At 37.1% G+C, this 26760-nt stretch overlaps 1 protein-coding gene and 1 long non-coding RNA gene across 6 annotated transcripts in view; both read left to right on the top strand.

Moving 5' to 3' along the window:
• LOC129718521 (uncharacterized) overlaps window positions 1-26760 on the top strand; it is a 740981-nt gene that overhangs the window by 132094 nt on the left and 582127 nt on the right. The window lies entirely within an intron of this gene.
• LOC129718522 (uncharacterized) lies at window positions 20039-23395 on the top strand. Of its 2 annotated transcripts, XR_008726945.1 has the most exons (4): window positions 20039-22683; window positions 22751-22879; window positions 22944-23153; window positions 23218-23395. It is a non-coding gene; the product is annotated as an uncharacterized LOC129718522 (long non-coding RNA). The 2 variants fall into 2 exon arrangements; XR_008726944.1 differs by having other exon boundaries at window positions 20039-22879.

Below are 26760 nucleotides of genomic sequence, written 5' to 3'. Positions count from 1 at the left end.
TCCGTTTTCGTCTCATCAATCCTTCAAAATCTTGCAGTTCTTCAAACTTGGATTGGGTTTTGTGGATATTGGGTGACTTTGCGCAGCTCGATTCGAACGATTTTCGCTATTTTCGAGTAGGTCATATACTGGCAGTTATGCTTCAAGCTTAAAAGGAGCAGTCATTGTCATTTGTCCTGCAGCTCATCTAACCCGCAAAGTCGAAAAAATACGAAAAACGAAACATAACGCCCCCCAGCGATCATTTAGTTTTGTTCGAGTTGCTCGAAACGAAATGCGCGATGTCATCCCAGCATTTTGAACGTTTTCAGTTCAGTGTCTTCGAGGAACATTTTTCTGGCCTCTCAAGGTCTCCTCTAGTCCCACTTTAATTAAGGCGATTAACAAATAGCCAACATATTTGTCATTTTGGTGGCTGATGGTTGCAAACCAAGTAGTTGAACCTACGGTTATGGTCTTTCAGAATTCCCCCTTTTCCTGGTCGGTTTCCTTGAAGCCAAAAACGACAAACCTGTTCATATTCTTCTTCAGAAAAGCCACAAAAATGAATTGTGAATTGTCATAAAAGATCTTTGTTTTGTTTATTCCCCAACACTAGCAAAACGCTTATATGGAAATAGCTAAAAATGAGGTATTCAATTAAAATATGACATTTTACCAACCTATTGGCAGCGTACAAAGGGTTTTAGAACGATCTATTCCTTGTTCCAAAAAGTGACAAAAATAGACCAAAACGTATACCAGTTTCAAGTTTTTTCAATTTAGATCTGGTATAAAACAAAATTTACACCACCGGTGCAGCAGTGAATTTGAGTTTGTTCCAAAAAAAATATAACAAAACAACGATTTGGACCACCGCTGAAGATGCCCTCAGTAACCATAGTTATTCAACACGTTCCTAGGTTCAACATTCCTCACGTAACTTTTCAAATGGGCCTAAGCAACATTTAGAGACTCTCTTTGCTTACTTTCTCTTTGATTATCAACTGAGGTTTTTTACACTTTTCATAACATTTTTTGCATAGTAGGCTAGGCATTATCTTAATTGTTTGTTTTGTGGAAAAAAATGATAAAAACTTTTGAAATGATGCTGTAGTTTGTAAGTATTCTCTTTGTTCCTTCAGGAACCACTCAGGGCGAAAGAAAGCAATACGAGGAAGATTATAATCACGTGGCCTTTCATTAGATATATTAAATCTAAACTTATGTTCATTCCACTACAAAATCAATTTTATTTATTTACTTTTACAAAATTAGAAATGAATGGTTTGGAAAGTATAATTAAGGATTTACGAACCGCTTTACAGTTTGTCGATGACGCCGCGCACCACCCTAGTGGCTGGTGCTACGATGATAGCACCAGACATCTTCGAGTTAGCACGGTTGTTGTCCACTATCGAGACGGAATAAACACCGCCGTTCACCGCAAGTCGTCTACGGTCTGAAGCGCTGATCACAGCACCTGGCAAATCACTCGGCTACCGTAGTCTCGTCGATGCTCGAATGGGGAGTTTGTCCGGAACGATCCCATGATCCAGCTGACGTATGCAGCCCTTAGAAGCTGACAGCAGGGCCTTTTCTAACCCGGAACGGTCCAGCCGGGGATCCCAGCACTTCACGCGTCCACAGGCGGGGAAACTGACCACACTGATCCAACAACGGTTCACTTTACTTTTGACTTTAGCGAGCGGGGATACTGACCCGAAGGTTTTACCAACCGGACGGTGCTACTTGGCCAAGAGTAGATAATATAAGAGGCCAGTTCTCGGCCTGTCCAGGGTATTATATACCGTGACGTAAAATGCGCCCAAATATATGTAACAGATAATAAAGCTTTTTTTTTAAACTCTAATATTTATTTAGGCCCAACCGCAAAGCATAACGGGGCCGAATATCTTTTGGAGTAGGGAAAAGCCAGCTTGAGTAGAGCCTGTATCCCGACTGCTCCTCCTCAAACAGGCATAAAAACCCTCTCATCTTTTCTCTTTTATAAATACAATTTAAAAATACATATCATTTAAACCTACGGCTAACAATAACAATAATAAATAAAGTTCTTCTCTGTATGAGTAAATATCAATTCTTAATACTATTCGTTAAGGTGTGATGGTTCCTTATATCTTTAGAAATCAAAACTTATATCTATGTTTGGTGGATCATGTCTCTCAGAAAGAAGCGATGATTCATGTGTCTCTAAAAAGATCAATAAAAGAAAAAAAAAGGAACAGAATTAGTGTGAAACTTTTTGATGGAGGTTGTGTTGGAAAAATAAGAAGAAGAAGCAAGGAGACAATCAAATTCGATACTTGATATCTCTTAAAAAGTCATAAATAGGTATTACAAGCGCTGGGTTGCGGCTAGCAAGCGCATCCCGTACTTGCATTGTAAATGTCACTTTCTGTTTTCGGAGAGAATCAATAAGCTTGGTCCTTGCTCTGTGGTACTTAGGGCATACGAAGACTATATGATCTATATCTTCGTACCCTCCACATTCGCACAGATTACTATCGACTAAGTTTATTCGATAAAGGTGTGCGTTTGCAACATAGTGATTGGACATTAGGCGCGAAATAACTCGAATGAAATCTCGAGTTAAATCTAACCCTTTGAACCAAGCTTTTGTAGACACTTTGGGCGAAATCGAGTGCATCCATCGCCCAAGATCGTCTTTATCCCATTTTTCCTGCCAGTTTGCCAGGGCCAGTTGTCGAGGCCGGTGAAAATACTCGGTATAGATGATCGGTCTATCAAATATATCTCCTTCTATGGCACCCCTTTTCGCTAATAAATCAGCTTCTTCATTGCCTGGGATTGAGCAATGAGACGGGACCCACACAAAGCAGATAATGAAAGACCGATCAACCAGCACTTCTAATATCCGTCTAATTTCCGGAAGGAAATAGGACGGGTGCTTGACCGGTTTAATCGATCGGAGAGCTTCGATAGAGCTGAGGCTGTCCGAGAAGATGAAATAATTGCCTGGTGTCTTGAGCTCGAAAATTCGCAGCGAATTGTGTATGGCAGCTAATTCAGCTACATATATGGAGCAAGGCTGTGCCAGTTTGCGGGATATGTGATGATCTGTGTTAAAAACGCCATATCCGGATTGTCCATCCATCACAGATCCGTCCGTGAAAAAGGAGTTCTGTTCTGGGAGGTGGCCGAATTTTGCCGAAAATATTAATGGCACAACTGTTGGTTTAAGGTGTTCGGGAATTCCATGGATTTCTAGTTTCATCGTCAAATCAAATACAACAGAAGAATTGTTGAGCGATGTTGAAATCTCACGGGATGGAGCAACAACCGAAGGGTTTATCTCCATGGTCATGAACCGCTGGTATACTGACATACAGGGTTTCTGAACAACTTCCAAACACCTCTCATAGTTCTCGATTATCATTGGGTTTGCTATCTCCGATCTGATGAGGAAACGAAGAGCCAACTCGAATAGCCTCTCTTTGAGTGGTAGTATTCCCGCAATGACCTCTAGAGACATGGTATGTGTCGATTGCATGCAGCCTGAGCGATACGCAAACAACGGTATTGTATCCTCTCTAGCTTCAGCATGTGTGAGGCTGCGACTCCTCTAAAGCATATGCTGCCGTATTCTATTACGGGCAGAATAGTGGTTTGGTAGAGTCGTATTAAATCCTCTGGATGCGCTCCCCATGATGTTCCTGTTACCATCCGAAGAAAATTAATTCTCGGTTGGCATCTTTGCTTCAGGTAATTGATATGTTTTTCCCATGTGCACTTAGAGTCATACCATACTCCTAGATATTTGAAGCTAGGTGACTGAGTGATGGGTATTCCGGACAGAACTAGCTCGAAGCGAGGTGGTGGTCGCTTTTTTGAAAAGACTACCATCTCCGTTTTTCAAGCGAGAACTCGATTCCAAGACAACTGGCCCAACCGGTCAGATTATCTAGCGTATTTTGCAGGCTGTTTTTCATGTCTACAGCTAGAGTCGCCGTGACTGATACAACGCAGTCGTCAACTAACTGGCGCATTGTACAGCCGTCCGTCAAGCATGTGTCAATGTCACTGATGTAGAAGTTGTACAACAGCGGACTCAGACAAGAGCCTTGGGGGAGACCCATGTAGCTTGTTCGTGTTATTGTTGAAAAACCGTGGTTGAAAAGTAAATGCTTTTCAGACAGCAGGTTGATCAAAAATATTGTTAATATAGGGGAGAATCCTCTTTGATGCAGTTTCTCGGAAAGAATTTCGATTGAAACTGAATCAAATGCGCCTGTGATATCCAGGAAAACCGAGGTCATTTGTTGTTTGCTGCCAAGAGCCATTTCCGCTTCTGTGGCTAGCAATGCCAGGCAATCGTTAGGGCCCTTGCCCCTACGAAAGCCGAACTGGGTCTCTGATAGTTGGTTAGTTGTTTCTGCCCAGTTGTCAAGTCTACGCATGATCATTTTTTCAAGCAATTTGCGTATGCATGAGAGCATCGCAATCGGCCTGTACGAGCGGTGATCTGCGGCAGGTTTGTCTGGCTTTTTGATTGCGATAATCTTAACCTGTCTCCAAGCTTCCGGAATCATATTGTTCCTGATAAGCTTATTAAACAGTTTAAAAAATCGTAGCTTGGCCGAGTCCGGCAGATTTTTCATCAAATTGCATTTGATCCTGTCCGGTCCTGGAGCCTTATTCTTGCAAGACGCTGTGAATTTTTGCTGTGATGGGACAGCGTCTGGGCATACCTTTTTCGCGAAATCATAGATCCAACGTTCAGAGTATTCATTAGCCTCATTACTGTCGGACCTATTGCGCATTTTTCGAGCCGTATTCCAGAGATAGCTCATAGAAGCATCTCTGGGTAACGTGCTTATGAAATTTTGCCAGTATGATCTTTTTTTCAGTTTGTGTAGCTTAGACTGTTTTATTTCAAGCTCCCTAAACTGATCATAGAGCTCAATTGAGCCACCATTCCTGAATGCTAAGTATGATGCTTTCAGAGCATTTTTCATCTCGGTGCAATCTTTGTCCCACCATTGTTTGTTGGGACGAATTTTCAACTTGTTCTCAGGGGCGGGCCTCGTCTGAGATTGCAACGCGCTATCTAGCACTAATGTTGCAAGGAAGTTGTATTAGTCAGATGGGGAAAGCTCTTCGTTTGTTCCGAGACCCTGGGATATTATGTTCGAGAATTTTTCCCAATCAATATTCCGGGTAAGATCATACTCTACTTCGACTGTGGTAGCAGAATGGAGCCTGTTCATAATCGAAATACTGATTGGCAAATGGTCGCTACCGTGGGGATCTTGAATAATCTCCCATTTGCAGTCCAAAGCTATTGAGGAGGAGCACATCGACAAGTCTAATGTGCTCTCTCGTATTGGAGGCCTTGCTATTCTCGTAGCTAACCCAGGTATGTTCAATAAGGTCAGATCGAAGTCGTCTAACAAACTTTCAATGAGAACAGCACGGCTGTCATCCCTGGGTGCTCCCCACGCCGTACCGTGAGAGTTGAAATCTCCCAGGATAAGGCGTGGAGTCGGAAGAAGTTCAGCTATTTGTGTCAGCTGCAACCGATTAATAGTAGCTCTAGGCGGAATGTAGACTGATGCAACAGTGAGGCCCTCACCAGCAATTGTTATATGGCAAGCAACAATTTCTATACCGTCAATTGCTGGGAGAGGAAAACGGAAGAATGTGTAGCATTTTTTGATACCAAGGAGCACTCCGCCATAAGAGTTTCCTCGGTCTAAACGGATGATAAGGAAGTCTGGTACGGCTAGTGTCGTATCAGTTGATAACCATGTTTCAGATAGCGCGAAAATATCGCATTTGCTATCGTGAACCAGAAGTTTAAATTTATCTAATTTGGGGATCAAACTTCTACAGTTCCATTGTATGATCCTTGTTGTCGATTCGTCACTTCTGTTGTCTAATTTAGACATCGAAGGATACGAACGCGAGGAGGGGCCATTTGATGCTTAGTTGCTTACCCAACATGCAGATTGTTGGAAGCCAAGCCGAGATCATACTTTTAAGAGTATCGGATAAACCAAAAGTGGTAAATATCCATTCAACGATCATTTTGAATGAGATACGTCCATCAGTGGTCTGTATTTCAGGTTCCGATGACTGTTTTTTGGCGGAAGCAGATTGTTTTCCTGGTAGTTTGGGAAACTCTTTATCGAAATTGTTACCCTCAGGATTAAGCTTGAATCCTGGAGGTGACGGCTTAGCAATATTTTGCTTAGGAGGACCACTTAGGGTATCTGTATGCGTTTTCTTCTGCTCTTTTCTAGGGAGCTTGGGGGAAGATACGCTTGGTCGTTTCCGCACGGCCCCGCTTGACGGAAGAGGTTGATATACCTCTTCATCATCATTGGGATCGTCATGTTCCAAGCTGGAATACGGATTTTCCTGATGCTGTAAGGCAGTCTTCAGCATCTGTGCAAATGACTGCTTACAGCGTTGTTTCGTCGATTTTTTCAACGCTTCTGAGCGCAATTTATATGTTGGGCACGCTTCTATTTTATGTGGTTCACCTCCACATAGACAGCATTTTACGTGCTGTTCGCTACAAGTGTGGTTAATCTCGGAGATTTCACCACACTTGGAGCATTTAGATTTCTTATTGCAGTGGGTCTTCGTGTGCCCTAACTGCAAACAGTTCGTACACGTCATGACTTTCGGAAAAAAAAGTCTTACGGGTAGTCGAAGCTTGTGGAGCTCGACAAAATCCGGGAGTACTTTTCCCTCAAAAGTTTTTCTAAACGAGTCGTTTGGGGAATATTTGCCCGTATTGTCCTTGGAATACATTCTCCTGCATTCACGGATCTTGATTTCAGGAAGGGATGGATTTTTAAAACATCCAACACCTTTCATAATATCTTCTTCAGTGAGGTCAGCCTCTGTGATAACACCTTCTATTTCAACAACGCGTGCCGGTATATAAACGCGGTACTCGATGTTGAAATTTGGATCCTGGACGACAGCATTTGCTTGTCGAGGATCAGAAAAGGTTGCCTTCAACTTGTCCGTTTTGACTTTAAAAATCTCAGTCAAGCTGGTGTAATCTTTCTACAGAGTTTTGCATATCTGCATAACTCTGAGAGGTTTATTTTTGGGTCGGAAAAACACGACCCAACGAAGACCGGGTTGGTTCACCTGGTACTGTTTGACCCGTATTGGCACATCATTAGTGGATGGGACAATCGGGGCAGTTTTACGGGGCCTTTTTACGCTTTTTTACTACATCAAAGAAAGCGTTGTTGTCATTTATGGGAATCTCGGCAAAGTCCATCCCGGACTCTTCACCCTCTGAGGAGGATGAAAGGTCCGGTGGGGTAGCCAGACCCCCAACCGCCATTCAACGGCTGCGCAATGTATCAAGTATAAGAATATGTAATGTACTAATGTATACAAGGTAAAAAAACATGAATATATGTATTATAAAAAGAATGCAAGATAGATCAGTTATATATATATATATACACAAGTGGGAAAGAGAATAAATAAAAAGTGTCACTTATCTTTGTATGTAGTTGTAATCAGCACTAGCGGGAGTTACATCGACTGCAAAACGGCGCCGCCGATTTTCTCCTCTGTCAACGCACGCGCCAAAAACTAGCACGACACCTTCCAGCACAGTTGCGATGTTGCACCGTTTGAGAAACGGCGTCACCGCCTCCTTTCCCTCGCCGGAGCTCCGATCAAATCGCCCTGTTCTGCTGGGAGAAGAAGCAAACCAAAAAACAAGCGCTGCACCTTCCAGCACACGCGCCAAAAGCAAGCACTTCACCACTACCACACACTGTTCTTCACCAGCGAGCGCTAGAAAAAACGGTGAATTAATTTAAGCGAACTGCGGAGCGCACAAGAAAATGAACTTTCCTCTTCGGCTGCCGAATAAGCAATGAATCAAGCTTTTGTTCCTAGGCCCATACAGATAATCGTTCTAAAATATATTTTGATGTTCTGTTTTGTCAACATGAAAAACTTACAAAAATCATTGTTTATCTTTTGTTGATTTTTATATTTTTGTGGGCAGTAGCGCACACTCCAGACGATCGCAGAAGAGAAAAACTGATTGCTCGCGTAACCTTTTAAAAAGTTCTGAGTAACAGTAAGCGGTTATCTCCTCTCTCACTCTGTTTCGATAATTACAGCTTTAACGATATTTTGCCACAAATCGAAAGATTGTAATGTTGCCTAGTTTACTACACATAGAATATCATGGAATATGAAAACAAAAACAACTTAATTATTTCTCAAAGAGAAAGTAAACGAAGAGAATTTCTCAATGTTATTTAGGTCGTTTCGAAAAGTGATGCGAGATTTTACCATCACCTCAACAACGTGCATAACACACATATGTAATAAACTGCACTGACATCAGCAGCTCGATAGAGGAAAAAATCCTCTCATTCATTGGATAGTGGAAAACGTTCGTTTGGATGAAAATCGTTTACCGCCATGATGCTTCAAAAAAAATTTCTTCAACCACCAAAAATTATTTTAGAAAATGTTTTTTCAAATTACTTGTGATTACTCGTAGCCCTCGTCGCCGGATGTATATTCTGGAGGAATTACCGCTTGAGAATTATTTCTTTGAAACAACTTTCAAACAACAACAATCAACAATCAAAGCGTAATTATATTCTCAACTGGAAATGTACGAAAAAAAAAACGAAATTGTTCGAAAAAATACGAAATTGTTCAAAAATACATATTATCAAACAAGTTACCATATTTACTGCCTTTCACTCTACGTGTCAGTATAACACCATCTGTACTTGATATCAGTTTGCCTACTCGATAGCAGCCTCTCATTGGACTGACAGTGCTTGTCCATATCCGATGCACTACATGCTGTTTACTTTTCTATCACCGATGACAGCGTGGTCGTACAAACCAGCAAAAGACACTCCACTTTGTATGTTTCGTTCCACAGTTTTCTCTGGGAAAACAGATGGTCGGTCGTGTGTGGACAATATACACAACGGTGATACCTAGGAAATTGCCTAATTGATCTTTTGTCTGAAACCGGCAAGGGTAGTAGATGCTGTGTGAAAGACAAACATTTTCGTTTCATCTATGTCTGAATACAAGCTATCAAATTTTGTAGTTCAATTTCGATTAAGATTGTATGATCCGGCAAACTTGAATATTATCAGGTTCGCATATGAAAAACTAACATGTAAAATAGTAGGAGGGTGGTGTCCAAGACAGGACCACATGAAGTTTGACTAAGGTCAATCAAAGAAATAGTTATCGGTTTCCGTTATACTCTACTAAATTTTTTGGAAATAAATATTGAAATTCAGTCCGCAAATATATATTTCGACTGTGACGTACAGTCTTCCTCAGTGCTTATGTGGACTGGTAAAGAGCAAAGCGTAAATCCGTAATTCGGAAATCTTTTACAACACTCACACCAATAACAGAAGATCTGAAAAGGGTAGCCGTTGAATATGACGTTAACTTGACACGCCCACTTCGTTCAAAATTTAAAAAATTTGGGATGGATATTGTCTACACTAGTAGAAATACCCAACTCAAAACAAAATTAGGGTCTACCAAAGACCCTATTGATACCCTGAACAAAGCTGGAATTTATAAAATTGCATGCAGTCACTGTGACATGGTTTACATTGGACAAACTAAACGTAACCTAGGGATACGTTTCAAAGAACATTTCGCAGAAGTGACCAAAGCAAGTAAAGTTTCAACAAATGCCCCACCACACCATTTCAAATCAAAAGTGGCTGAACATATTTTTAACGAGGAACATCCACTAACTTCGGATAACATTCACCTCCTCCGCCCCGTTAATAATTTATGGAAATTAGACGTAGCTGAAAGTTTAGAAATTTATAAACAACACTCATGCACGCTTCTCAATAAAGACGCAGGTAATCACCCCTCATGGCTATTCAATCTGCTTCCCAAAAACCCCAGACATGGTACGGTAAACAATCGACCGCATAATTCCCTACCTAACTCCAATTAAGGGTGCTAAATTTTCATTTTTACCTACTACAAATAAAAAAACAGGATTTACGCTTTGCTCTTTACCAGTCTACATAAGCACTGAGGAAGACTGTACGTCACAGTCGAAATATATATTTGCGGACTGAATTTCAATATTTATTTCCAAAAAATTTAGTAGAGTATAACGGAAACCGATAACTATTTCTTTGATTGATCTCAATCACTCTGCTAAGACGCTCGTTATAGATTTTCTAGATTTGACAATGGCATCCAAGCCAAATGAGCCAAATAGGTTTTTAAAGTTAAAAAAGAGCATTGCGGGTATCCACAAATCTATTTCCTTTCTTAAAAATTGTTTGAAATATCATGTCACTCCCACGAGTCATAGAGTAAAAGTTAAAAGTCCTATAGCCCCCTCCATTATAAAACATATGGAACGGGAGTGTTTGAAAAGTAGCATCAAGTTTCTTTATAGTAAACTTAGCTCCACAACTCTGGAATGTTATTCACTTCATTTAAAACTTGCCAAAGAATTTCCTTTTGAATTTCAAAATTTCCTAACTAAAGTTAAAGTAGCCGAAAAGTGTGAAGGGGAAAGAAAACGAAAATTGGGATTGAAAAAGTTAAATCAACTGCTTCTACGAAATAACAGTAGTAGAAAGACAGCCAAAGTACACCTCATTGACGACTTTGTGGTCAATAGGTCTTCGTACGAGTTTTCACAACCCCAGCAAAATCTTCTGAATATGGGCCTAAATTTCGCAATTCCTTCACGACCCAATATTGAACAATCGATCATCGATATAGAAGCTGGGATGGACAGTTGTAAACTTTCCACAGAACAAACTGGTGAAGTACGCCAAATTTTTTCAAAAATTACTAAGACACTGCCACGTCATGAAAATTCGTCTGATTTAAAGACAGTTGAGGAATTACGTAAAAAACCTGTTTTCTATTTAAAAGCAGATAAGGGGAACAAAACCGTCATCATGGACAAGTCTGACTATGATGAACAAATAACCCAAAAAATTGATAAAGGTCCATATTGGCAACTGCGACTCAATCCTCTTGCTGATATGGTAAAACGTGTAGAAAATACAATAAAAGAATGCAAACCCGTTTTGGGTAATGCGTTACAAAATCTTCGTGTTTCAAATCCAGTTCTTCCAAGAATAAAGGGTCTCCCCAAAATTCACAAACCTGGAAATGAAATGAGAGAAATTATCTCAGCGGTAGGGGCTCCCACAGAAAAATTGGCTAAATGGCTGGTAAAAGAATTTCAAGCCATGCCCCATAAATTTCCAAGTCGATCAGTAAAGAGCACCGGAGATTTCGTTGGAAATTTAAGATCCTCGGGTAACATCCAATCTGATGAGATAATGGTTTCATTTGACGTTACGGCCTTATTTCCTAGCGTTCCAGTGAATGAAACCTTAAACCTTTTAGAGGACTGGCTTCTTTCCCAATATTTTGATAATACTTGGAAAAAGAAAGTTGACAGTTTGTTGAAACTTTCACGCCTTTGCATGAAAGAAAACTACTTCACATTTCGTGGTAAATTTTACAAACAGACTAAAGGGGCACCAATGGGGAATCCTCTTTCTCCCTTTCTATGTGAGCTCTTCATGGCAAATATAGAAAGTACATTAGAGAAGAGGAACATCTTACCGATTCGATGGTGGAGGTATGTGGATGATATTTTTTGTATTTTGAAAAGGGCGGATCTTGAAACTTTTTTCATATCCCTTAATCAGAGAGTCTACGGACTTGGAATTTGAAATTTATCGGAAACCCACGAATACAAAACGGGTAATACCTAACACTTCAAATCATCCCTTCCAGCATAAAATGGCATCCTTCCATCATATGATCCACCGCATGGAATTTTTACCTCTTAGTGAAGTAGCCAAGCAAAAGGAACTGGAATATATTTTCGAAATTGCTAAACCTAATGGCTACAATGAAAGTATCATTCAAGCCATTGTTGATAAAAAGAAGCGTTCTCAAATTCGGAAATCTTTTACAACACTCACACCAATAACAGAAGATCTGAAAAGGGTAGCCGTTGAATATGACGTTAACTTGACACGCCCACTTCGTTCAAAATTTAAAAAATTTGGGATGGATATTGTCTACACTAGTAGAAATACCCAACTCAAAACAAAATTAGGGTCTACCAAAGACCCTATTGATACCCTGAACAAAGCTGGAATTTATAAAATTGCATGCAGTCACTGTGACATGGTTTACATTGGACAAACTAAACGTAACCTAGGGATACGTTTCAAAGAACATTTCGCAGAAGTGACCAAAGCAAGTAAAGTTTCAACAAATGCCCCACCACACCATTTCAAATCAAAAGTGGCTGAACATATTTTTAACGAGGAACATCCACTAACTTCGGATAACATTCACCTCCTCCGCCCCGTTAATAATTTATGGAAATTAGACGTAGCTGAAAGTTTAGAAATTTATAAACAACACTCATGCACGCTTCTCAATAAAGACGCAGGTAATCACCCCTCATGGCTATTCAATCTGCTTCCCAAAAACCCCAGACATGGTACGGTAAACAATCGACCGCATAATTCCCTACCTAACTCCAATTAAGGGTGCTAAATTTTCATTTTTACCTACTACAAATAAAAAAACAGGATTTACGCTTTGCTCTTTACCAGTCCACATAAGCACTGAGGAAGACTGTACGTCACAGTTGAAATATATATTTGCGGACTGAATTTCAATATTTATTTCCAAAAAATTTAGTAGAGTATAACGGAAACCGATAACTATTTCTTTGATTGATCTCAATCACTCTGCTAAGACGCTCGTTATAGATTTTCTAGATTTGACTAAGGTATTTTTATACGCCACAAAAACCTTTAGTAGATGGAATTGTAACGTTAGTATTACCTGCAATTTTATCTGACAGTGCATTTCTAAATGCGGAAAATTCGGTAAATTTTTTGAAGTAGAATACTTCTCTCAGGAAGTTCGGCTACATAGGGATGTGAAATGAAAATCTAAAACCAAAAAAAGTGAAAAATATGTCCAATTTCAAATGCTAATAAATCGGTTAGTATTCGATGGATTTCCTTCGTTCTTGTAGCAATAGATTGGAGAATCTTCTAAGATTCTTCCCAAATGAAGATAATTGTTATTTTGTTATTCGCACTATTGTACTATTGAAAATAGTCAAGCCTTGTCAAAACGAAAAATTCGACCTCTGATTGGTCGTTATATGATTGCTTCCCAAGCACGGTCGACAGAATCATATACCTTGCAATTGAAAACATGCTATTTGGCCTATATAAGAGCTTGTTTCAGCCGGAGCCGCTCATAATAGTTCTAGACAGCGACAACAGCAGTCGTTCTTCCTTAGCAGCAGCACTAGCCCTGTGGTTGGTCACCACGTCTCAGGAGCAGCGATGGAAGAAAATCGTTTCTAGCGATTTTTGAATACATATAAATCTCCTTTGTGATGCATTAACATCTCTGTCAGTGTGCGATATACATTTACTCTTCTCACATTTGCAAGCAGATCTATGTGTAAGACGAGTTACGAGGATTGCAAAGGAGCACCATGTATATACCCAGTCAGAATTTCATGGAACGCGATTCGGACCATCGGACCCATCTCTCTCAAAATTCATGCGGGTTGAACGAAATTCGCTCGAATTATGTGTTGGACGCTCTTTCTTTCGGTTTTTTCTGTCTTTCTCGCTTGGCACAGACCTTATTCTCACCGATAGCAAACGTCGCGCAAACAGATGCACGATTTATTGTATTGGTGTGTGTATTGAACTCTTGTTTATTCTCATCGAAAGCAAACGTAGCGCAAACATTTTTTTATTTTCAATCGAGTTGTGATTGAAGTTTAATTATTTCGTGTCGCGTTAAAAATTTGTTTTCGCGTGTTTAAAGTAAGAAAATACTGTCGCGGCGGGTTAAAAAGTGTCGAAAGTGTTTATGCGGCTTCTAATTAATGGTGGGTGTTTTTTTCGGTGATATGTTTACTGGAATGGGCAGTGCAGCAGTGTGAAATTTATTATTTTCATGTGAATAAAAACGTAAAGCCCAAGAAAGTTAAGTGCGGTGGATGTCATTCTTAAGTGAAATGGAAAATCTAGCCAATTTAAAACGGAATTGATCCGCGCTAGATGAAAAACGAATGCTGGTTGGTACCCAGAAAGTGTGTTGTTTTGGTGTTTGGTGTTGGTGATTACTCTTCTGCATCTTTAATAAGTGCCATTGCACTTGCCAGGTCAGTGTTTCAGCAAAAAAAAAAACAAACAAACAAAAAAACAGTTCGAACCACAAGGATAATATGAATGTCCGGCCGTTTTGGTTGTTTTTTTTTTTCAAACCGCTTGTGGAGTCAATAAAAAATGCTTTTAATTGTTCAATGTGTAGGACGAAAATTGTCAGTTTTTTTGCAAGCGTTTAGTAAAAATAAATTATAAAGTCTTCTATGCTTGCTAGAAACGGGTTGATCGAATTGAAACAATGCAAAAAAGTTTTGTTGTGGAATTTAACTGCACTTCTTTAGGTATCTTTTTTGCCAAAATTAGACTGACACATTGTTTCTTAGCCACTGTTAAGGGAACTGTTATTAAATTTTGTTTCAAAACATTGATTATAAATCAATGGCAAATGCGTTTTTGTAAACACATAATATTTAGCTGGAAAAGTAAATATATGTATTTACATGTTGCGAAATTTATAATTTGCTGTATAACTAAAAAAAAAATTAATTTGCTTTGAAATATTAAAGAGCGCATGTACTAAAACCAGTGCACTTTGTAAGAAATGAAAACTTGCATAAATCGTTGTAATTTTGCAAAACTTCGTTGAAGAATAAAATGATGATTCATGATTCTCAAAAGGGATGCCCTTAATCATTAAAGCTTCACGAAACATAGACTTGATCGACTAAACTGGAAATTTTTTGGTCCAGTTTTTTGTGTAAATCAAATTTTTTTTCTGTAATATTGAAAACTTTTACCCCAACAGCATATTTGTACACAGAAGTTTCCAAGCATGAGGCGTGCTTCCGTACCATTGACTTTGCCGCATCTCATAAACGTGGTTACGAGAGACGGTTTAAAACTTGATTATTTTTTACTTTTGAACTGATCTAGCGAGTATCGAGTGTTTCAAGCTTTTCAATATTAGTTTTACACAATAGCAGTTGAGAAAAACGGCAATTGGCAACAGACTTGCTTGCTTATTAGGGCATAGTTTTTGAAATTAATATTACATATTTTGTCTTTTTACCTACAATATAATCAATATTGAAAAAAAATATTTAAATTTAAAAATTTAAATTTAAAAATTTAAATTTAAAAATTTCATTAAAGACCCGAATAAAAACACAATTTATTTTGAGCAAAAAGCCTGTGTTAATGCTGATCCAAATAAATATAAGAAGAACAGATATGTTTGATAAGCTTTAACAGATTAGCTTTTCAAACTGTAGCCAAATTTATGGGAAAAATTATATGTTTTGTTCATCTTTTCCACTAAATTCAGGTCCCGAAATTACTATGATGTTTTTCGCCATTTTAAATTTTCCAAAAATATTAGATTAGTTTAAAATAAGAAACATTTAAAATTACTTTCAGTGTGCTAATCCGATTAGTTCCATTTTTTTAATCAGCAAAATCGCTTTTTACACGGCGGATACGGACTGGTAAGAAATGGAAAATCTTCTAAATACAGTGAAGTCTTTTTTTACACGGTTTTGTTTTAAACGGTTTTTTTTTTATGAGCGGTTTTATTCTACACGTTTTTTTACGACGACTTTCCAAATAAAGCGACTTTTTTTTACGTCGTTTCTCAAATAACGCGGTTTTTTTTTTTTTGCACGATTTTTCGTCTTCGCGTAAAATTGTTACAATGAGTAACAGTAACGGTAACAGACTATAGTAGGCTGTTTTTTACAGGTTTTTTACACGATTTTTTTACGTCGTTTTTCCAAATAACGCGGTTTTTTTGCACGGTACGTAGAATCGTGCAAAAAAAACTTTACTGTACTTGTAAAATGTACCACGAATTTTGAAATTTACGTGTTTTTCACCCGAATTTCTCAGAAGAGTCGTTTTTTACGCGATAAGTTTTAAATGGTTTTTGGTAATTTTTTCTGATATTCATGTTCATTCGCAGATGGAAATAACATTGCTTTTTAATTTTTAAACATGATTAAAAAATTCAAACAAGTAAAATTTTTTCACGTGGATTTCAGAATTTACTCGGTATTTTCTCGCGGATTTCGAAACTTACGCGTTTTTTGGAAGCTACGTTTCCCTCGCACGACAAGCGACTTACGGATATTAAAATTTTTAAAAGCGGTCTTCTTGAAGCAAAATTTTCACAACCGATCGGACTCAATTTTGTTTCTAGGGCTATTACATAACAGAAACGCGTTTTTATTTCAGTCGATTTTACCAAATTTTTCAAAAAAAATTAAATGTTTGTTGTTTTTTGAAAATGAAAACGGAAGTGTTTAGGAAACTCTTTTGTGCAAGCGTAGAATACTCTTCTGGGAGTTTCAAACTTTGCATAGACGTTTCTTTGGGCAGAAGACGTAATTTTGTGCTATTGATTCAATTTTTTGAAACACGACTCTTTTTTTAAAAGCTATTGAAAAATGTTATATTGAAAAGGCATTGATGATTATAAATATTTCAGAGATGAAACAGTTTGTTTGATCGGTGTGACGTCTTCGGTAGAGTTGTTGATAATAGTTTTGTCTTTCCAAAAAAATATTCTCTGGAAAAAATTTTTTGTTTTAAACATATTAAATATATAAATATTTAAATTTAACAATCAAAAATTAATTATGTAAAACAGCTCATTTCATAAATAATCTGCTTTTTTTTTAAATGAAAAAGATTCCCTAAATATTGCGGACTGTCCGATCATGTAGAAATTAAAGAAAAAAAATTCTACTGGTTTGAAAAACAGAACCAACAATTTATTTTGTAATTTTTTTTTCACAGTTATTTTTTTCGAAAGACAACATAATTATCTACAACTATAACTTTGCCAAAGACACTCAATCAAATAAACCGTGTTGACTGTTAAAATATTTTTAATCACTAGTAGAGCACTCTATTTAGTTTCTGATTATTCTTTAACTTATTTTTAAAACATGGTCGATTTAATCGGTTGCCCGTTTCTTTGTTGCAAAGTATGAATGTTAGAAAAAAAATTACTCGCAAATTGTCATTCAAAGTTGCGTCCTAGAAAGATAGTCTGCGTCATTTTGACTGCTCGCTTTCTGTAATATTGCCCACATACATTTTCAATTATTTTAAGTCGGGAGTCATTTCGACGTATGATTATCCTTTTACGTACATCAAAATATGTTAATAAAACCCAGTAAAAATGATGAACACGAAATAGAAAAAAAGGAATTGCGTCACATCGATACAGGTCTCTCTACGGCAGGTTTTGAATTAGAATGCTATATAAAAACCAAACGAAGAAAACCGCTGCTGAAGTAGTCCCATACCCTTCACAATTTCGCGAATGTTAAAAATACCTTAAGGGGTTATATACCTTTTTGGTCGAGAAAAATGTGGGAAGTTTGAATTTATTTTTAAGTGCATAGCACCATTTTCATTGTATCAAAGTGGTATTTTTCTGAAAGTACAGTTTATCAACAACAACAAAATACGTTTTATTTTGAGATATACCAATTATTACTGGAGTAATGGCCATTTCCCCGAAACACTATTTTTTTGCAGAGGCTTGCGGTGATCCTGATAGAGATTCATGGGGTCAACCGAAATTAAAAAACTCATATTATTTCATTAGTTTAGAAGTGTGCCGGGTCCTTGAACGATCGCTTTTATGAGTATTTTTTTTTTCAGGGCAAACGGGAACGTTTATCCCAAAAAATGCACGTTTTGAGCGCATTAATTTTTTTTGCAGAAAATGTAACTGTTTGTTTCAAAAAGCGATCGTTCAAGGACCGGCAAATTCAATAACAAAAATTAAAAAAAAAATGAAGGAAATCGGTTCAGTAGCTTTCCCGCAATCAGGATTACGGCAAAGTCATTTTTTGAGAAACATCATTCCGAGATAAAAACGCGTATAAAGTTACAAGTTTAGCTTATGCGGCCGTGGCGAGGCGCGCTGCAAATCGCTCTAACTTTCTTCCTATTGCTCAGATCTTTATGAAAATGTTCTCAAGATGTTGTATTTGAAGATAATGCAATAAAATTTTTTTCGGTTTTTAGCAAACCAAAAAGGTATATAACCCCTTAACTAACAGAGTTGTGAAGAAAACTGAATTCTATGATTATTAATTGTAAAATCGTATATAATACTTCAATAAACAGCGGGTGGCCACACTGTTGTTTGAAGTATCACACACGATTTTACCATTAATAATGATAGAGTTCAGTTCAATCGGTTACATTCATGGAAAGCGAACAATTTCACGTGAAAATCAGGAATTCGCCATGTGATGGAATGTTTTCCTTTAAAAAAATTCTAATAGCTTGCAGAAAACAATTTTTAAACTTGAAGAAATTCGTAATCAGTATTGTTTTCAATACGTTTTGCATGTCCAAGTTCTGATTGAGAGTATTTTGTTGGAACTGACCCCAATGCACAATGGTCCAATAAGGCAAAAAGTGGAACTTAATTCCATAGCGCCTCTCACCTTCATCCTGGCTTGAAAGTGTCTTCGGAACAATTGTTTGCATAAATGACCCGCATAATCGCAAATTGTCAAAAAAATGAAAAGTTTACTATACTAAAAATAGAAAAAATAAGAGATAGAAGAATAGTTTATTCAGCAAAATTGTAGAAAATTCAAAAATATGAAACTTTGATGAACAAATGAAAATCCTATCTTTTTTTCAATACAAAGTTACAGAGTATTTTCTGTAAAAGTTACTCAAAAGTTAATTTTTTGCACTTAACTTTTGTTAGTTACATTTTACAAGAAAACGTTATTCTAGAGAAGCATTTGGACATACAAAACACACCTGAAGGCCACACATCTCCAGGACTTTTCCTTGCAAAGTTATAGTATGTTTTAGCTTATTTTTTCGATATCTTTAAGAACGTATAAAGTGAAAAGGGGCAATCAGAATCATGATGTCAATACTTTTTCTCGAAGTTTAGCTCGAGTGCTCAAAACTGTTATTAGTTCCATCCGTCCCAACCCTAGGTGGATTGATCTTTATTCTATACGTTGTTAAAGTTATCGAAAAAATATGCTGAAATGTGCTACAACTTTGTAAGGATAAGTTCCGGAGATGTGTGGCCTTCAACAAAAACGTGTGTTTTGTATGTCCAAATGCTTCTCTATAATTACGTTTTCTTGTTAAATGTAGCTAACAAAAGTTAAGTGCAAAAAATTAACTTTTAAGTAACTTTTATAGAATATACTCTGTAACTCTGTACCTAATGAAGATAGGCTTTTCATTTGTTCAGCAAAGTTTGATATTTTTTCACGTTATAAAACTTTGCCGAATAAATCATTCCTCTTTCTCTAAACACAAGAAAGTTAGTATTTCTTGTGTTAAGCCGTACTCTTATATAGGTGAATTGGGACAAATGGAACCTAAAGGAGTTTATAGTACTTCAGCTTAACCTTAAGGAAAAGTATTGACATCATGATTCCACTTGCCCCTTTTTAACCTATACGTTGTTGAAATTATCGAATAAATAAGGTAAATTATGATATAACTTTATAAGGAAAAGTCCTGGAGATATACGGTCTTTGACAAAAATGTGTGTTATATGTGCCCTAACAATTCCTATGAACAACACTTTCGTGTAAAATGCAACTAACAAAAGTTAAGTACAAAAAACTAAGTTTTAAGTAAGTTCCATGTAATACACTTTATAACTTTGTACCGAAAAAAGATAGGTTTTTCATTTGTTCAACAAAGTTTCATATTCTTAAATTTTCTACAACTTTTCTGAATAAACTATTCTTTTATCTCTTAACACAAAAAAAGTTAATTTTTTTATTTTTAGTGTAGTAACTTTTTCATACTTTTTGACAATTTGCGATTATGGTCATTCATACAAAAAATTGTTCCGAAGACACTTTTAAGCTAGGATGAAGATGAAAGGCGCTATGGAATTAAGTTCCACTTTTTGCCTTATTGAACCACTGTGCAATGGTAAGCTCGTTTTACATCGTTTCAAAATTAATTTGAAATCTTTCAAAAGACAGAGTGTCTGAAAACAGTGCTTCAAAACTTTTTACTCTTTTTACTTTTTATTGTTGGTAAACCAATGTTACATAATACCTATCCGAAATTGCTCAATGTTTGGGTACATCGAAGTAACTTCCACTGGGCAAATATAATAATTAAATTATATAAAATAATTATGTGAATTATCGCTTTTTGCATTGTCAAAACAGATACAACCACTTATCAGTGAAAGTAAAGTATGCGCTCACCATATGGCTTTTAACAATTCTAAATTCATCGGTATTTATACACTTGTGTTATTTGAAACAATCGAAATACTTATTGTATTTTATGGAAGGATATGTACTAGGGTGGGGAATCGATATATGGAAAAAACGAAACTTGATAGCAGAAAGCCAGAACCAAGTTTGTTTTGTTCTATTTGGGGCCCCAAACAATCCTAAATTTATCGGAAGTCGATTGGTTTCGTCTCTGCTTGGCGCATTGCATTTCAAATTTATATGGAGATTTGTATGGAAAAACCAACTTTTATGCATTTTCCAATCTAAAGAGCTCAAAATGGCTCAAATGAAAGGTTTCATGACTTCAAATGGTAGGTTTTTTGATGCCTAACAACTTGGCCGAAGACACTAAAGAGCTAGGGTGTCCCAAAAAATACTAGAGCTGTTCAAAGTTGAGTATGTAGAAATTTATGTTGCAAACCATGTTTTCTGCTAACACTGCCGTTGTACCGGCGTCAGTCAGATTTCCATCAGAAGTAACCTTTGAAACACGTTGTAGATTCTTTCTACGCCTAGAATATTGACCTAAATTTGTTTTGCTAAGTGTACAAACTCGTGACGATAGGTTACTTCTGATGGGAATCCTACTGACGCCGGTACATTGGTAATGTTGGCAGAAAACAAGATTTTCTGCATTTAAATCGCCATATTCAACTTTGAACAGCTATAGCTCTTTTTAGAGACATCCTAGCTCTTCAGTGTCTTTTGCAAAGGTGTTAAGCAGGTATTAGACGAAGCAAATATTTGCTATTTTTCAATACAGATACAGTGCAAATAAAAATCGTACCAAAAATAGCAAATATTTGCTTCGTCTAATACCTGCTTTAGGCATCTAAAATACTATACTTTAACATAATGTAGTGCATTATTAGAGTATTATTGAGCTCTCTAGAAAGGTAAATGCAAAAAAGTTGGGTTTCCCATACAAATTTCCATACAAATTTGAAATGCAATGCGCCAAGCGGAGACAAAACCAATCGACTACATGTAAGTTTAGGGTTGTTTGGAGCCCCAAAAGAAACCAAACAAACTTGGTTCTGAAAGATCGATCATTTTTCCCCACCCTAATATGTACCTTTAGATAAAGCAATAAAAATATTCGCATTTTTTCGACTAAAGTATCTTTTCTCAAAAAATCATAAACGTCTGAGCAGTAGATACACTTTGACAACTATAGCAAGCGCGTCAAGAACCATTAACTCGATCAGCCTGAATTTTAGACAGGCTTGTTCATAACAATAATAGCATGCTCGGGAATGAAGGAATTTCAATTTAAAGCTACATTTTTTCCTACCGAAAATTTTCACTTAAATAACGAAACTTTTTAGTAAAACGGTCACCATTTCTGAAAAAAAGCATGCAAAACCCACCATTCATGTACAGCGCAAAGGTACAACTTACAGGATTTGTTCGTTTTTTTTTGTTTTATGTTTTGTTTTTGTGTTTCTGATAAGAAGTTCTTTCTGTAACATGCTCACCGCGAGAGACGTTGGAAAAATTATGTTTTGGTACAATGACTGTAGTGTTTTTTTTTTTTTTTTTTTGAAAATTTCACATGATATGCGTGAATAAATGTGCATTAACTTTTTTTAAATATTTCGTTTGTCTTCACCAACAAAAATATTTTTTTATCGCGAGCACAAGTGCATAACCTTTTAAGACGGAAGCTGCGTGGCCGCAAGGTTACAGAGTCTGCTTTGTCAGTCGATATCAATAAGAATTAACCATGGGTTTATTCTCAGGCTCCCCCATCAATTACCTTTCCTTTACTCTAAATTCTATTATACCTTTGTGTGACTTTCTCTTAACGAAAATAATTTCCTATCAACAATAAAACTGACCCAAAGGGCGCACGATTTTAGTTAAAAAGTTTTAGAAAAATCTTGCATTCATTCCTAGGGTCCAATGAAAAACAATGAGACAGGTGAGTACGATCAGCCAACCTACTTGTTTCGGGAAAAACATGGGAAATGTGGTCCCATAAGCTTCTGTACTGGTTAGTGGAGCAAAATGGACACAGCTTTGCTAGATGCTTTGTGAGATGATAGTTTACGACAATAAATATTCAAAATTTTGAGTTGTGTCGTTATCCGACGATACAATGGTCACTTCTTCACAATGCACTTCGTTTGGAGATAAACACTTTGGCGATACGCTGCAGTTTCCAAGGAATCACACGGATTCTTGCAAAGCTGTGAATTGACTTTCACTGTCTTCCAGCAGACTATTTTACTACCGGAGACACCCGACTTTGCAATGTAAGTAAACAAGAAAATAATTGCAAGTGATGAATAAAATGTATTTTTTTTTTGTCATTTTGAGTAGCTTCATGTTAATTACGAGCGGAATCTGTACGCGGCCGTAGTCACAGGAAGCTGAGGTCTATACCGGGTGCGCTTGAAGCTTCCAATGCCGAACTTGAGTGAAACATACCAGCACGAGAACATGAAGAAGGTTTGTCTTACTTTGTGTGTGTGTGTTTTTTTTTTTAATTTGACCAGAGTAAATCCTAATCCAGAAACTGCTGTTGCTGGACTACTGCTGCTGTTGGGACCACTGTTGCTGCTGGGACTATTACTACTGCTGCTGGGACTGCTGCCGAACTGTTGCCTCCAAGCAGTTTCGTGGAAACTCTAGGAACAACTATTACAACATGATCCAATGATCAACTCGAAGGCTCAGAAATATTGAAACGGATAGGTAAAATTGCTCCAGCGGGAGAACCTTGGTAAAATTTCAAAGTTTCCGTAATGAGAACAATTGTTTATTTTTTCCTTAATTTTACTTCCTAGACTGATACGAAAAATTCAGCGATTGCGACATCGATCGGGCAAGCAAGTCTACACAATTGGAACGCTGCGTTCATACACATATCCTGTTGTTACCAGGAAATGATTCAATTAAATGAACAAACAGAATAAAATTCAAATCAATCTATTGTACGCTCTTTTAAATGATAGAATGATCAAAATAAACAAAAAGAATAAAAACTCAAATTATTGTAAACTTTTTTTTAGTGATTACAATACCCTTGCTAACAAGTCTAGCGTGGTAGTAAAGTTTATTCACTTTGCTCGTGTACCGTCAGCGTTTGACGGTCCGTTTGGATTTTCTTGCTTCAGTCCCCTTTATGTATTCACTCTTGTCATACCTATTCACCTATGGGTTGTTTATATAAAGTTATATGCGAATTACAATAACAGAGTTAAGCGCTATTCTCACTGCTTTCGGGCAGTGTCCAAGCTGTGGCGCGAATGCAAAAAAAAACGAAAATATTTCACTGCCACATAGTCACATCATCGCAAGTTGCTGCCATGCACTCTCCGGGACGCAGAAAATATCGTCGGCAACGATATTTTTTCATTTGCACGGCGACAACACGGCACTGTCCCGGACATTGCACAGCGGCTTGGTGTGAATACGTTCGAAATAGCGCTGTATTAATAATTAGAGACACCTCACCACTTCGGCTGTCGCACCTGGATATGCGAATGACCTACACGATTGAAACAAAGCGGATTTTTTTATATATAAACTAGATTTATGCAGTTACACACTCCAAACACGCAAGCCCAGTGAATAGTTGTAGGCTTTGCAGACAAAACGGTTAAGATCGAATTTGTGAAGATTTTCTTAGCTTCAAAATTTCAAATTTATTTAAAAATTGAATATAAAACTATAAAATTTCTGTGCCGTTTCAAGAAAAATTGTACACCCTGATTAACTGAAGAAAGAATAAAAAATGAAAATTATATTTATTCTCCTTGTTCCTGAACTCAAAAACATGCAACTTTGTGATATTGATACACACTTTTCAATTATCCTAAAATAAAAAAAGGCAAACAATGTAAACTGTTTAAATTTTCCGAACAATCAATTACTTCTAATACACTCGCGGTAGTTCGAAACCGATTCATTGAATATAATCAATCATATCAAAATCAATAAATAGTTGAACGTTCCCGGCGATGCTCGGGATAGATTCAAAATTTAAATTTAATTTTTTTTTATATTTCTCTGCCGCATTAGCACCATTCACTTCAGAAACACTGGTATACAATTTTATTTTGCGATTAAGGCTGCTCTACAGAAACTGCAAGTCGCCTTCAAAATGACGTCTGGAGTGTGACCAAACTCTTTGACGGTCACAATAAAATAATCCGTTGGTCACTGAGCCAGCTTGATCTTTACTTCTATTTATTTTGTAATTTTTTTAGTGTTAACAAACCGCAGTTCCAGGTTCACAATTTGTTTTTTCGATGCCTGTTGTTTGTTTATACGTATAATGTTTACATGTGTCAAAAATGTCTATGCAAAAATTACGCAAATACATACTACATTGTTATGTATGAGTTTTGTTTAATTTTTGTTTAATAACCTCGTTTGGTGCCATTTTGCTTATTTGTTATAAATAAATTATTTTGATTGTTAGTTCATATTAATTATTTATTTAAACAATTTTGTTGTATTTTGCATGTATATGAAATTTAAATTTAAGTGAAAACCAGTTGTAGATTAGTTCAAATTATTAAATTGTTCTAAAAAAATTAAATAATGATAAATAAAACCCTGGCCAAGCTAAACGGTAAGTTTCTAGACGTTTCGAGTCGTCGGTTACAAACAACGGGGCGGTGCGCTACGCGGCAGGGAGGGTCTACGATGGAAAGCGGACTGGTTGTAAATTAAAAGGTCGGATAGCAAATATGCAGAATTATAACCTTCATTATAACCTGGAGAAGTAAAGTCGCGCGTTGAAGATCCAGTTTCGAGGTTTTGACGGAATAACGCCTTAAGTGTGACCCTTTGTGGCCAAATTGGAAGGCCATTTTGTACGCTAGTTTTGGCGTGGTGTTGAAAGCCAGTTGAATCATCCATAGTGCAACAGTGACACCCTCCGGGTTACCCACCAGCCGATTGTCCATCGACCAACAAGCCGGTGCTACCCTTGTGACCGAGGCCGCCTTGTCCGATACTACAACGCATAGCTGGCCAGAAGACCGGATCCGGCAAGCGAAACCACCGCATCTCTAAGGCAGCAAAGCAGCCACCCAACCAGCCTATACCCCCTCCTCCCCCCTGCAAGCGGAGTGCCCGACGGGCGTTTAAACGTGAAAAGATATACGCAAGTGAATTAAATTCTTACTAACTCTTCCTTCCCGCTTAAGGCAATTTTAATAAAAAAATTGTATGGTCTCGTAATTTTCAAGCTGTTCTTTGTTAAATCAATTGTGAGTCCTTTTGACTTATTTCCGCTCCATAGTATACGTTTTGTGAATTTCGCTCAGTGACCAACGGTATAGGTGGGTTGAAAGTTCGCCCGATTGAGTTTTTTACTGGAGACCCAAGTGACGACCCAAAGCTGGTAAGAAAAAAAAACTAGAAACTAATGAACTGTAACAGGGGATCCACTTTTGAAAGTATTGAAATTATTGGCCAAATACGAGTTTAGGCTATATTCCTGACACCAGCGTGGTCATCTTGGAATTCGAAATTGCTATTGGGAATGATTTCTGGCCTCTGGGCATCATCCTGTTTCTGAGAATACTAAGATTGGATTGTATTTGACCACCTTGGGATGTTCGCCAGAAACCGGAAATTACCATCACAAAATTAAATATGGCAGCTGGAGTTGATATAGGATGACCATTTAGGGTTGTTTTTTTATTATTCTTAAGTTTAGGACTAATAATCTGCAATCATCAATCACGATGGCTACAATGTTTGTAGTTACGTATTAGATAAAATAGCTTCCTGTGTCTGACATTGGTGGCACACATTTATTTGTCGTATATTATACCGTTCCAGCAGAAAATCAAAAACAATGACTTGCGACATTAGATTTTTTACCTTATGCATAATGCGCATAATGTCGCATCTAGTGCACCATTTAGCGTAAAAAAACACATAAATTCGAAAATCCACGCAAAAACGCGGAAAAAAACTGATCGGTGCTTAAAATATGGATATTCAAAAACATCACTTCGCATGCAGATTTGAATCAAACGTATTGATGTGATTAAAGTTTATCAATTTTGGGGCTACCAACATTCATAATTTTACATGTCTACGTAGTTCTATGAATAATATCTCATTTTTTATTTATCAGATTAAGTTATTTGCAATATATTTCCATATTTTCTTCATTTGTCAGATATTCTCAAATTCCATTGAATATCATCATTATGAATGTTTTATGTAGTGAATAATATCTCAATTTTTATTAATCAGATACCTGTTGTTTCTTCTCAAATGTCTTTCCTAAACATCAACAAACATTTAGTTGAAAAAAAAAATCACATATTGCTTTGAATTTTGATTTAGAGGTAGATTGAGCA

The sequence above is a fragment of the Wyeomyia smithii genome, chromosome 1, assembly GCF_029784165.1.
Source record: "Wyeomyia smithii strain HCP4-BCI-WySm-NY-G18 chromosome 1, ASM2978416v1, whole genome shotgun sequence".
In the NCBI taxonomy this organism is placed as follows: Eukaryota; Metazoa; Arthropoda; class Insecta; order Diptera; family Culicidae; genus Wyeomyia; species Wyeomyia smithii.
Note: the sequence above shows the minus strand (reverse complement) of the source record. Positions and strands in the feature narration are given on the sequence as shown.